Genomic DNA, 13,478 nt, shown 5'->3' on the forward strand with positions numbered 1-13,478 from the left:
TAATTACTCATTTAATTATTATTGTAATTGGTAAAACCCTGAAAGTAATCTTATGGACATGTGGATATTTCGCCACATTTCTCACATTTGAAGAGTTTTATGTGAGAGTTTAAACTACTTATTTTGGCAACTCATTACTTATACAAATCTCAATAAGAAATGTTGTTGTCAGGAAGTGCCAGTAATAGTGCTGTTGGAAGTTTACTCTGTGATGCATGAACAAGGGTGAGTCTCCAGGGAAAATAAGACTTGTATATCTCTCTAAATCGTGAAATCCTTTAGTCTATTGTAATCTTTGTTGTTCCATGCATTCAAACATTTGTATTATGACAGTATTAACATTTTAGAAAATAGGGATAATATAATCATAATCCCACCAGTGATAATCAGTTTCCATTTTGTGTTATATGCTTGTAGAACTTTTCTGTTCATAAACAGATTAACCCATCACCCTCCAAGAGGGGTCACATGTAATGCTGTTTTTTTGTTGTTTGTTTTCTTTTTTGTTTGTTTGTTTTGAGACAGGGTCTCACTGTCACCCAGGCTGGAGTGCAGTGGCACGATCATAGGCACTGCAGCCTCCAACTCCTGGGCTGAGGCAGGAGGCTGAAACTCCCACCTCAGCCTCCCAAGTAACTGGGACTACAGGCATGCACCAACACACCGGGATATATATACATATATATATATATATAGTCTTGCTATGTGGCCCAGGCTGGTCTCAAACTCCTGAGCTCAAGCAATCCTCCCATCTTGGCCTCACAAGGTGCTAGGATTACAGGTGTGAGCCACCAGCCTGGCCTGTAATGCTGTTCTCTAACTTCTTTTTTTTCTGTCAATATGATGGAAAAAAAATGTAGGTAGGTTTTTTGTGCTAATATATACACTTCTACAACATCCTTTCAATTGACTCTCTAGTATTCCATTGTATGAGTGTGCCATAATTTACTTAAATACTCTAGGTTTGAATATCTAAATTGTTTCCAATTTGAGTTACAATAGCCACGAGAAACACTCTAGGATATAAACCTGCACATTCTTAATATTCTTGTTCAAAGGATATGGATGTGTCACCAAGCACATTTTTTGCTTGCCAAATGCCCGACCTAATTTTAGCCATACTGAGATTGTACAGATTTGTTATGAGTGAAAACAGCAACATACTTCTTATGATTTAACACTCAGGATACAGTGTAACTTCTGAAAGGGGTTTAGTTTAATATGGTACAGCTAATTGTCACACTGATCTTGTTTTTATTATAATTTCTATTTTATGCACATATAGCTATTTAATCTTTACAGTTTACTGATATCAATTTAAGAGGATAGCTTGGCACCAAGAATACTTAATTTCTCTCAGTGAATTATCACAATAAAACCCTAACTGAATTTATTTTAATGAGCACAATCTACAATGATAATTTTATTATTTCTTTGATATATCATTTGCACAGCTTTCTGTATGTCAATTACAACTCAAGTGTTCTTTTTTTAAAATCCCATTGGCTGTACCTTAAAAATATATCCTCCATCTGACCAGTTCTTAAAACCTCCACTACTGGCCAGGCACGGTGGCTCATGCCTGTAATCCCAGCACTTTGGGAGACTGAAGCAGGTGGATCACGAGGTCAGGAGTTCAAGACCAGCCTGGCCAAGATGGTGAAACTCTGTCTCTGCTAAAAATACAAAAATTAGCCAGGTGTGGTGGCGGGCACCTATAATCCTAGCTACCCAGGAGGCTGAGGCAGAGAATTGCTTGAACCCAGGAGGCAGAGGTTGTAGTGAGCTGAGATCACGCCACTGCACTCTAGCCTGGGCAACAGAGTGAGACTCAGCCTCCAAAAAAAAAACCTCAAGGTTCAAGGCATCATCATCTATTCCCTTGGATTACTGTAGTAGTCTCTTAGTTGGTCTCCCTGCTTCAGACTTTGTCCTCCTTTGGATAAACAATCCACTGCAATGAGCTCAGTGTGCTCTGTATCCTTCATTCATCCACTCTGGAACATCTCATAAACATTCTTAAATCTCACACACCTAACTTATTCAGTCAACAAATATTTATCAAGAGCCTATTATATTACAGACAGTGTTGTATATTCTAGGCATATATCAATGAACAAAACAAGACTTTCTACCCTAATAGAGTTTCCATTCTCTGTGGGAGGGAGCAAGTACATCATAATAAGTAATTTGTGAAGTATATGTTAGAAAGCAATAATGCTATGGGAAAATATAGAGCAAGAATGTAGAATTGGGAGTGCTTGCATGTATTTATAAGTGCTATGTCTGTGTGTGCCTCTGTGTGTGTGTGTGTGCAGTTTCACTATTGTTCCTTGCTACAATGTTATACTTGGATTTGACATATTTCTTGGGCTACATTTTGTATAGGTCAGAGATTCTATCTATATGCAATATCCTGGTTTCTGACATGGCTTCCCCATAACTTGGCTATTATACGTGGTGATCTTCCTGCACTTTCCAGCATACACCTGTCTTCATTCCTTGAATTTACTGTTATTCCTTCTATTGCCTTAACACCTAGTGCATTTAGCTCACTGCCCTCTGAGCCAGTGGAGGAAATTATTGCTTGCGTCTTAAGAATTAGTTGGCGGGACGGGCACGGTGGCTCATGCCTGTAATCCCTGCACTTTAGGAGGCCAAAGTGGGTGGATCACCTGAGGTCAGGAGTTCGAGATCAGCCTGGCCAACATGGCAAAACCCCATCTCTACTACAAATATTGTAATCCCAGCTACTCGAGAGGCTGAGGCAGGAGAATTGCTTGAACCCGGGAGGCAGAGGTTGCAGTGAGCCGAGATTGCGCCATTGCACTCCAGCCTGGGCCACAAGAACAAAATTCTGCCTCTGGAAAAAAAAAATAATAATAATTACTTGGTGATCTTCTACCACAACAACTTCTCCCCTTCTATTTGGTCTTCTCTCTTGTTTATGCCTCGGGCCTGCCAGTGGCAGTCAGTGACACCCACATGCATTCCTTCACTCCAAAAGTTTGATTGAAACTGCCATAGTCAGAAATGAATTATTGACCTGCAAGGAATTAGACATGGTGAGTCAACTGGTTATTTTCTTAGAAATATGTCCAATTCTAGTCAGAACCAGTGTTACTTGGCTTAAATCCTTCCATCGCTGATCCGTAAGATGTCCAAATATCTAAGATGATTCTGGGCTCCCTTGATTTCTCAATTCTGAGACGTTGGCTTACTGTGGAACAATGCTTTAGGTTATCCCTAGGGGTCTCAAGCAAAATGGAATTTCTTTATCTACTGAACAGCCTGACTGTTCAGATAAGAGGAATTTAATTGACTTACCTATTTAGGAGATTCTGCTTTGAGATGAGCTATGGAAAAATATAGCTCCAATGGGAACTTTTCACTTTTCTCTCCTCAAAACTCTGTTTTTCTCCTAGTCCAGCCATGCTCATGGGGGTTTTAAGCGGATTAATTAGTGCTTAAAAAGTACCTTTATAAATGAAAAGCAGCTAAGTACAAAGATAATCTTTTAAACTCTAGATGTTTGCCTTTTTTATTCATATTACAGTTCTAATTTCATACTTTTTCCATAATGTCACCAGATTGTAGGTGAGGTCCCAAAATAGACAGTTACTGGGACTAAAACTGTTGTATGACCCAATATGCAAAATAGTTCTGGGAAAAGAATGCTGAAATTGACTTGATTGTAGCAACGGCCTATTCTTTTAAAAGGATTCTTGTTTATTCGATGTCATAACAGTTTTTCATGGATTTGGAAATGAGAACACTTGTATTTGGTATAGTGCAAAAAAGCTATTTATGTAACAGTCATCACAGATTAGCTATAATGCCATAAGAAAGTTTGTTTCAAAACTCAGCCTTGGAATTTGAGTTTAGCAATAGGTCAGATTAATTTTCATGAAAATCTTGGTATTGTAAGTCCTCGTTCTCCTTCCTTAAACTTTTCATTGCATTTTTCACAAATAAAGCTTGGTGGGTTTTTTCAAGACATTTCTCTTCCCAGACCGATTAAAAAAAATTCATTTGGATTTATAACCAAGTGTCTAGGTGAGAAACAAATCAAAATATTAAACCTACAGGCAATGCAGAAATACCATTGCATTGTAATGATTTTCTATTCTATTTCACCTTTCCCAAGTATCTTGCCAAAAAAAAAAAAAGAAAGAAAGCAAAAGCTATAATAATAATATGAGCTGAAGCTACCAAGTTCTGAAATAGGCAGGTTACTGAAAGGTGGCTCAGAGAGTATGTGGGTGTATCATTGTTTCTAACTTTGAACAAGTTTTAACTTTTGTAGCTACTCTATAATCAGTACATAGACTATAATAAAGGAAGATTTGTTAGTTTGCTGCATCTACCTGAACCGAATGAGGATCTACTGTTGTCCATAATAAAGATAATGATTACTTAATAGTCATCTCAGCTAGCTCTATGCATTACAATATTAAGGAAGCCAAAAATTTAACTGCTCTGTCATATGAATGTATTAATTTTGCAAACATTTTTCTTTGGAGATAATCTTTTGTCCTTTTAGGAATTCTATCAGTATAGTCTCTGAAAAATCAAGTGAGGAAAATTGATATAATATAAGCAAATGAAAATATATATATATATTATTCTGATGTAGATTTCTAATGAGTTGAACATTTATTCTGTAAAGTGTCTTATGAATATATATCTTCAGTAATAAATATGTCAGATGCATTTAGTCAGTTAAAGGAATAAGAGTGAATATACGAGAAGAGCTGGAATACTTGGCAAACTATTTTTTAAGGAAAAATAGAGAATAATTATCTATGATATTCAATAGGTAAACTAAATGGCTACCCTCTAGGGAAAAAAAGCATTTACGTCTATAAAAACAATAGAATTCTCACATTCTTTGGTGATTACATATTAAATTCAGTATCTAAAGGGTGAGCATGTGCCACTTTAGCTGTGGCTTATAAAGTATTTAAGAGGTGGAAAGCTAACAGTAAAAATAAATGACCAACTTTCAGTGTGTATGAAAGGTTAACAGGGCGATGGTATAGACCTACGTTTGACTGGTGGTGTTGCAGTTTCATCAATTTATTAACAACCAGAAGAGGGATGAACATAAGACCGAGTTGAAATGAGGCGGGAATTATAAAACACTCCTGGGGAACTGAGCAAATGTTATCATTGGGCAACAGATGAACAATGACAGATATAATTTAATATCTCTGTGTACAAGTCAATGCACGTTGGAAAAAATTAAACTGCTGCATACTCTGAAAGATTCTGAATTAGCACATCTCCAGGGAGGTAAGAACAAAACAAAACAACAACAACCACCTTAAATGCTGACCACAGACAGCTCAGTGAGATTGTCTGTTCAATGTTCAGCTGTGGTCAAATACCAAGCAAAGTATTAAAACTGCCATGACACAAGTGAAGAATTATTCGAAAGATATAATGATATATCACATACATCATACATCTAAGTTTTGTGATCACAACACACACACACACACACACAAATAATACATACATATATGCATAAAAGTAGTCATTTGGCCTTGTTTAGAGCAAACAAATGTTTTTCAATTTTATTTTGGTATCATGAAATGCAATTAAGGATATAGATAATGTTTCACTGTTGCTTAGTGTCACAAAATAAAACAGGAAAAGAAAATATACGAAACCACAGTTTGTCATAAGTAGATAAGGAAGAGAATATCTAATCATAATGGAAGGCTGTACAAGATAGTGGCTATGAGCATGGGCTTTGACATCAGACACACCTAAATTCCAATCCCAACTCATCTATCAAAAGGCAATCCCTGCCTCTTGAGATTAACCCATTGTGTAGTAGGTAGTAAGTTTTCCCCATAAGAGTTTAAAATAATATAAATTTTCTGCCATATGTATTCTGATAATTTTTATAGAACTCAGTAGGTTCTGTTGGATTGCTTATAAGTTTCTTTAATAAATGTTTGTGCCAAAATAAAACAACATGCATCTTAAAAGTACACAAATCACAAGCATACAGCTCGATGAAATTTCACAGAATGAAAACATCTTGTAACCATCGCCCAACGCAAGAAATAGAGAGTTACTCAAACTCAAAAAGCCTCCTTCATTCCCCTTCCAACTCATTATTCCCCCTGCTTTCCCAAGGTTTTCACTGTTTATCATAGATAGGTTTTGTGGTTCTGAACTTTATATAAATGTAAAAAGAGTAGGTAGCCTTATATGTCCAACAGCTTTCACTTAACATGGTGTTTGTGAGATTCATCCATGTTGTTGCCTATGGTAGTAGTTTGTTCATTTTCATAGCTAAGCATTCAAGTTGTCTGAATATACCTCAGTTTATGTATCTGTTCTGTGTAAATAAATATTTTATTTTTTCTGGCTCTGGTATAATGCTTCTGAGATGCCCAAGTTTCTTGGTGAATATATGTACTCATTTTGTGAGATCTGGAATTACTGGGTCATAATTATTTAGCATATATTTAGATTTAATCAAAACAGACAAGTAGTTTTCCAAAGTGGTTTTACCCATTTACACTTCCACCAGCATTGTGTAAGAATTCCAGTTACTTTAAATCTGTGATGGTTGATTTTAGGTGGTAACTTGATTGAATTAAGGAATATCTAGAGAACTGGTAAAGCATTATTTTGGAGTGAGTCTGTGAGGGTATTTCCAGAGGAAATTGGTGTGAGTCTACATGCACTAAATGGGAAAGATCTGCCTTCAATGTGGGTAGGCACCATCTAATGGGCTGGAGGCCTAGTGTATTAGTCCATTCTCATGCTGCTAATAAAGACATACCCGAGACTGGGTAATTTGTAAAAGAAAGAGGTTTAATTGACTCACAGTTCAGCATGGCTGGGGAGACCTCAGGAAACTTACAATCATGGTAAAAGTGGAAGCAAACACGTCCTTCCTCACATGGCAGCAGCAAGGAGAAGTGCTGAGCAAAAGGGGGAAAGTCCCTTATAAAACCATCAGACATCATGAGAACTCACTCACTATCATAAGAACAGCATGAGGGTAACTGTCCCATGATTAAATTACCTCCCACTAGGTCCCTCCCATGACATATGGGGGTTATGGGAACTACAATTCAAGATGAGATTTGAGTGGGGACACAGCCAAACCATATCACTTGGATAGAACAAAAAGAGAGGAAAAGCAATTTGGTCTCTCTCTGTCAATCCTGGATCTGGAATACACTCTCTTCTTCCCCTGTCCTTGGACATCATAACTCCAAGCCCTTTGGCCTTTGAACTACAAGACTTACACCTGAGTTCTCATTCTTCAGACTTGGACTCAGCCATGCTACCAGCATCCCAGGGTCTTCAGCTTTCGGATGGCCTGTCATGGAACTTCCCAGCTTCCATAACCCTGTGAGCTGATTTTACTAATAAATCTCCACTCATATCTGTATCTCTCTCTCGATATATATATCTATAGATCTATATCTATAGATATATAGATCTATAGATCTATATCTATAGATATATAGATCTATAGATCTATATCTATCTATCTATATATCTATAGATATAGATCTATAGATCTATATATCTATAGATATAGATATATAAGTAGATATAGATATATATCTATATATAGATATATAAGTAGATATAGATATATATCTATATATAGATATATAAGTAGATATAGATATATATCTATATATATAGATATATACATCGAGAGAGAGAAATACATATGGATATATAGAGACAATAAAATGTATATATATATTTTTCTATATAGAGAGAAAATAATATGTATATATATAATATGTAGATATATATGTATGTATATATATTTTATTGGTTCTGTCTTATTAGAGAACCCTGACTAATATAACATCCTAATCAACACTTAATTTGGAAAGTTTTTTTAAAAAAATTTAGTCATTCTGGTAGAAAATATTTGAAACTATGCATCTGACAGGGGATTAATATCCAGAATTTACAAGAAACTCAAACAATTCAACAATAAAAAGTTATCCCTTAAAAAGTGGGAAAAGGATATGAATAGACATTTTTCAAAGAATACATACAACTGGCATATGAAAAGAATGCTCAATATGATTAATCATCAGAAAAATGCAAATTTAAGCCACAATGAGATATCATCTTACACTAGTCAGAATGGCTATTATTAAAAAGATAAAAAATAACTTGTTGCCAAGGATGTGAAGAAAAGGAAACTCACATACTGTTGGTAGGAATGTAAAGTAGTACAACCTCTATGAAAACACAGTATAGAGATTTCTAAAAGAAGTAAAAATAGATGTAGCAATTTGATGTAGCAATCCCACTACTGAATATCTATCCAAAGTTAAATAAATTACATAAAAAAGATATATAAATTATATCAAAAAGATTCCTGCACACATATGTTCATCACAACACTATTCACAGTAGCGATGATATGGAATCAACCTAAGTGTTAACCAACAGAAGACTGGATAAAGAAAATGTGGCACATATACAAAATGGAGTACTATTCAACCATAAAAAAGAATGAAATCATGTCATTCGCAGCAATGTGGACGGACCTGGTGGCCATTATCTTAAGTGAAACAAGTCAGACACAGAAAGACAAACATCACATGTTCTTATAAGTAGGAGCTAAATAATGTGTACACATGGACTTAGAGTGTGGAATAATAAACAAATGGAGACTCTGAAGAGTGAGTGGGATGGGAGAGGGGTGGTTAATGAGAGATTACTTAATGCGTACAACGTGCGTTATTTGGTGATGGCTAACCTAAAAGCCCTGACTTCACCACTAGGCAATTTATGCATGTAACACAATTACACTTGTACCCTATAAATTTATACACTTAAAAAATAAATAATTTTAATTCCAGAAAGGAAAAGTGGAGCTTAAAAAACAATAAAAGGGAGTGCCCATCCCACTTGAAATGTTGCTAGAGTTCATAGATGTAGCTGCTGCGTTCCTAAGCAAGCTAGGGGCTGCCGTGCACCAAAGCAGGAATCCAGGAGGCAGGCAGCTGTGCAATTAACACATGTACTTAAAACTCCCAAACCTGCAGATGCCGTGCACAAGAACCACCTTTAAGAGATTCCAGACCAGAGTAGCAATGTTACCACCAGCTTCATGTGGGGATAGGATTCCAGCAAGACTTCTGAACTACTGGCAGGCATCGGGGTCTCTGCCCTGGAGAAGGAGGAGGCAGTCAGTGAGAATATCCCCAAGGAACTGCTCTAAAACCTGGGCCAATCACACAGCCACCCAAGGAAATGGCTGAATAGCAAAAGGAATGACAAAGACTGTGATCATCAACAGGTCTAAACTAAATGGAGAGAACTTTCCAGGTGTTTCATGGGACTCCCTTCCAGATGAGCTGCTCTTGGGGATATTTTCCTGTCTGTGCCTCACTGAGCTGCTAAAGGCCTCTGATGTTTTCAGAGATGGTATTACCCTAGCATTTGTTGAGTCTCTGTGGCAGACTTTATACCTTACAGGTAAAAATCTGAAGCCAGATGTGATTAGTATGGGCCGGTTGCCTTCCACTGCCAACAATCATTTATGACCAACCATTGGTTGAACATTTCAGCCCTCTGCATATACAGCAGAGGGATGCGTTGAACTCAGTTATAGATGTGTCTGCCCTCCATGGCATTCTGTCTCAGGGCTCCAAGCTGTAGAATCTAAGCTTTCTGGAAGACCTATGGCTTTCAGATCCCATTATCAATAATCTTGCACAGAACTCAAATTTAGTGCAACTGGGTGTTCTGGGTTCTCCTAATCCAGCTGTTCCAGACTGGATGAGCTAAATCTCTGCTGGTGATATGACTTCACTGAAAAAACATGTGCAAATGGCTGTTGCGCATTTGTCAGAGAGCATCACCCAGCTGAATCTCAGCGGCTGCCGAAAGAATATCCTGAAATCCAATGTCTCTACTTTAGTTAGAAGATCCCCCAATGAGGGTCTAGATGTCCACCTAAACGTAAGTGATAATGTCATGCTAAAGCTAAAGAATGACTGCTTTCAGATATTTTCCAGCTCAACTACCTCCAATACGTATCACTCAGTCGGTGCTATGATATACCCAAAACTTTACTTGAACTTGAAGCAATTCCCACTCTAAAAACACTACAAGTCTTTGGAATCCTGCCAGACAGCACCCTTCAACTGTTAAAGGAAGCCCTTCCTCATCTACAGATTAATTGCTCCAAGTTAACTACCACTGCCAGGCCAACTATTGGCAACAAAAAGAATTAGGAGATATGGGACATCAAATGCTGACTGACATTGCAAAAGTCCAGTTGTCTATAAAGTATTTATTGCAAGATGGTGTTTCCCTTTTCTTTGGGACAGGGAAAATAGGCAGGAAGCCCAATTGCTGGAGTGCTTGGCTAGTTTTATTCTCAGTTTTCTCTTTGCCTTCATTCCAGGAGTATTAAGCAATGATTTAAGAGGGAAAACAATGTGCTTTTCTGAAATGACTCTAAAGCTTCTATCACTGCTTTGCCCTTAAGGTAAAGCCTTTCAAAAAGGCTTTTTGAAATGTTGGGAGAGTGAGCCTATAATTTCAAGACACCTTAAAGAGCAAAATTTGAGCCACCTCTTCCAAGTGCACTTCTTATGAAGTCTATTCAGAATCAAGCTTAAAAATTACCACCAGCAAACAATCTTCATAGCCTATATGGTAACTTTTATCTATTTAATTTTATAGTATTGCCTTATAAGACAGTTTGGAAGAACAATACGCTATTTTATTGTGAGGTGAACAGAAAGAGAATCATAGAATAGTAGCATTTGAGGCAATTTCTTCTGGAAATAGGAAAAAATGCATTTTAATTTTGCCTTTAGATTTGAAATTAGGTTAGAGAAACAAATAGCCCCATGTAATTCACCTTAAAACATAAAAATAAATATATAAATAAATAAATAAACAAGAAAAGGTAAAGAATTTGTATAGGATTTGAAAGCTCAAGAGACAATTTTCTATGACAGGTTAATTTGAGGTATCCTTTAATGCTTACTAAGGTACTATGTTTCCAGAATTCTAAATTAGGTGAAGAAATATAATTCTGCTTTTCTAACTTTGTAATCAAATTATATTAACAGGGGTTCTTCAGCTTTTTAAATGACTTGCTTTGTTTTAGAAAAGTAGTATTAACCCAGTCTCTATTCTTGAAAAGTTTCATGGAAGAATTCAGAACTGTAGTTGCCTGCTGTTTTCCTTTAGCACTGGGTTTCTTGAGGTTACTTGTATATTAATTTGGAATCAAGTATTTTAAATTGTCTTTTTTAAATGGTCTCTCACAATAATTATTCAAAACTATTCATTTTATAGGGTAATGGGGCCTAAAATTCCCTAAGAGGAACTGCATGTTCCCTTCAATTGAAAATAAACACTAGAAGCCTGAGCACAGTGGTTCATGCCTATAATTCCAGCACTTTGGGAGGCTGAGGCAGGCAGATCACTTGAGGTCAGGAGTTCGAGACTGGCCTGGTCAACATGGCAAAACCCCATCTCTACTAAAATTACAAAAATTAGCCAGTCATGGTACCACAGACCTGTAATCCCAGCTACTAGGGAGGCTGAGGCGGGAGAATTGCTTGAACCCAGAGGGCAGCGGTTGCAGTGAGCTGAGATTGCACCACTATACTCCAGCCTGGGTAACAGAGCCAGACTCTGTAAAAAACAAACAAACAAACAAACAAAAACAAACAAACACTAGAAGAAGGTATATAGGTATATGTTCCATGCAGTTTCAGCAGGAAGCACTACTTTTACCTATGTAAGAGTTAAGATTCAGGTACTGAACGTTTTGATAGCATCAGTGATTTTTTTTTTTTTAAACTGGTACATAGAAGTAAAAAGATTATACTCTGCTTTTTAAAAATAACAAAAAAAACTAGTTTAAATTGATGAATTCCTCATATGTTCAAAATGCAACAAAAAAAGCCAAAACTCATCATTCCTATTAACATTAACTGTTTTTTTAAATCAAAAAAATTTAATGTTAGGAACAATAGTATGAAATGCCCTTATCTGCTCAGACCTAAGTAGTGTTACACAGGAAATTATTAAGCTTCAATTTCTCAGTAGTTAAAAAAATGCTAAATTCTACTTGAAATTATTGTTTACAGATTAGTGACAAGGACTGGTCAAGGACTCTGACTTCTGGATGCCCTCAAACATACAGAACTCCCAAACTCAAGTCCAGCTATAACCTACTTTGCATAACCTATTTTGCCAACATGTCAGAGTAATCCATATTTTTGTGTGTGATTTCTACTTTTATAGACTTGTTTTAAAATAAAACACATTGTTGTTAAAAAAAAAAAAAAAAAAAAAGAGGCCAGGTGCAGTTGCGCATGCCTGTAATCCCAGCACTTTGGGAGGCCGAGGCGGGCAGATCACAAGGTCAGGAGACAGAGACTGTCAGGCCTCTGAGCCCAAGCTAAGCCATCATATCCCCTGTGACCTGCACATACACATCCAGATGACTGGTTCCTGCCTTAACTGATGACATTCCACCACAAAAGAAATGAAAATGGCCTGTTCCTGCCTTAACTGATGACATTGTCTTGTGAAATTCCTTCTCCTGGCTCATCCTGGCTCAAAAGCTCCCCTACTGAGCACCTTGTGACCCCTACTCCTGCCCGCCAGAGAACAACCCCTTTGACTATAATTTTCCTTTACCTACCCAAATCCTGTAAAACGGCCCCACCCCTATCTCCCTTCGCTGACTCTTTTTGGACTCAGCCCACCTGCACCCAGGTGATTAAAAGCTTTATTGCTCACACAAAGCCTGTTTGATGGTCTCTTCACACAGACGCATGAAATTTGGTGCCGTGACTCAGATCAATCCCCTGTCCTCCTGCTCTTTGCTCCGTGAGAAAGATCCACCTACGACCTCAGGTCCTCAGATCCACCAGCCCAAGGAACATCTCACCAGTTTTAAATCAGGTAAGTGGCCTCTTCTTACTCTCTTCTCCAACCTCTCTCACTATCCCTCAACCACTTTCTCCTTTCAATCTTGGTGCCACCCTTCAATCTCTCCCTTCTCTTAATTTCAATTCCTTTCATTTTCTGGTAGAGACAAAGGAGACACATTTTATCTGTGGACCCAAAACTCCGGCGCCAGTCACGGACTTGGGAAGGCAGCCTTCCCTTGGGGTTTAGTCATTGCATGGATGCCTCTCTGATTATTCACCCACGTTTCAGAGGTGTCTGACCATACAGGGACGCCTGCCTTGGTCCTTCACCCTTAGCGGCAAGTCCCACTTTTCTGGGGGAGGGGCAAGAACCCTGACCCCTTCTCTCTCTGTCTCTATCCCTTCTCTGCTTTTCTGGGGGGCAAGAACACCCCAATCCCTTATTTCCATGCCCCGACCCCTTATCTCTGTGCCCCGATCCCTTATTTCCATGCCCCGACCTCTTATCTCTGCGCCCAATCCCTTATTTCCACACCCTGACCTCTTATCTTTGTGCCC

The 13,478-nt window shown here is 37.7% G+C and overlaps 1 pseudogene; it reads left to right on the top strand.

The window, feature by feature from the left end:
- The window catches only part of LOC129024147 (S-phase kinase-associated protein 2-like), a 30,925-nt pseudogene extending 20,621 nt beyond the window's left edge, over positions 1–10,304 (top strand).
- Positions 10,305–13,478: the final 3,174 nt, after the last annotated feature.

The sequence above is a fragment of the Pongo pygmaeus genome, chromosome X (genome assembly GCF_028885625.2).
Source record: "Pongo pygmaeus isolate AG05252 chromosome X, NHGRI_mPonPyg2-v2.0_pri, whole genome shotgun sequence".
In the NCBI taxonomy this organism is placed as follows: domain Eukaryota; kingdom Metazoa; phylum Chordata; class Mammalia; order Primates; family Hominidae; genus Pongo; species Pongo pygmaeus.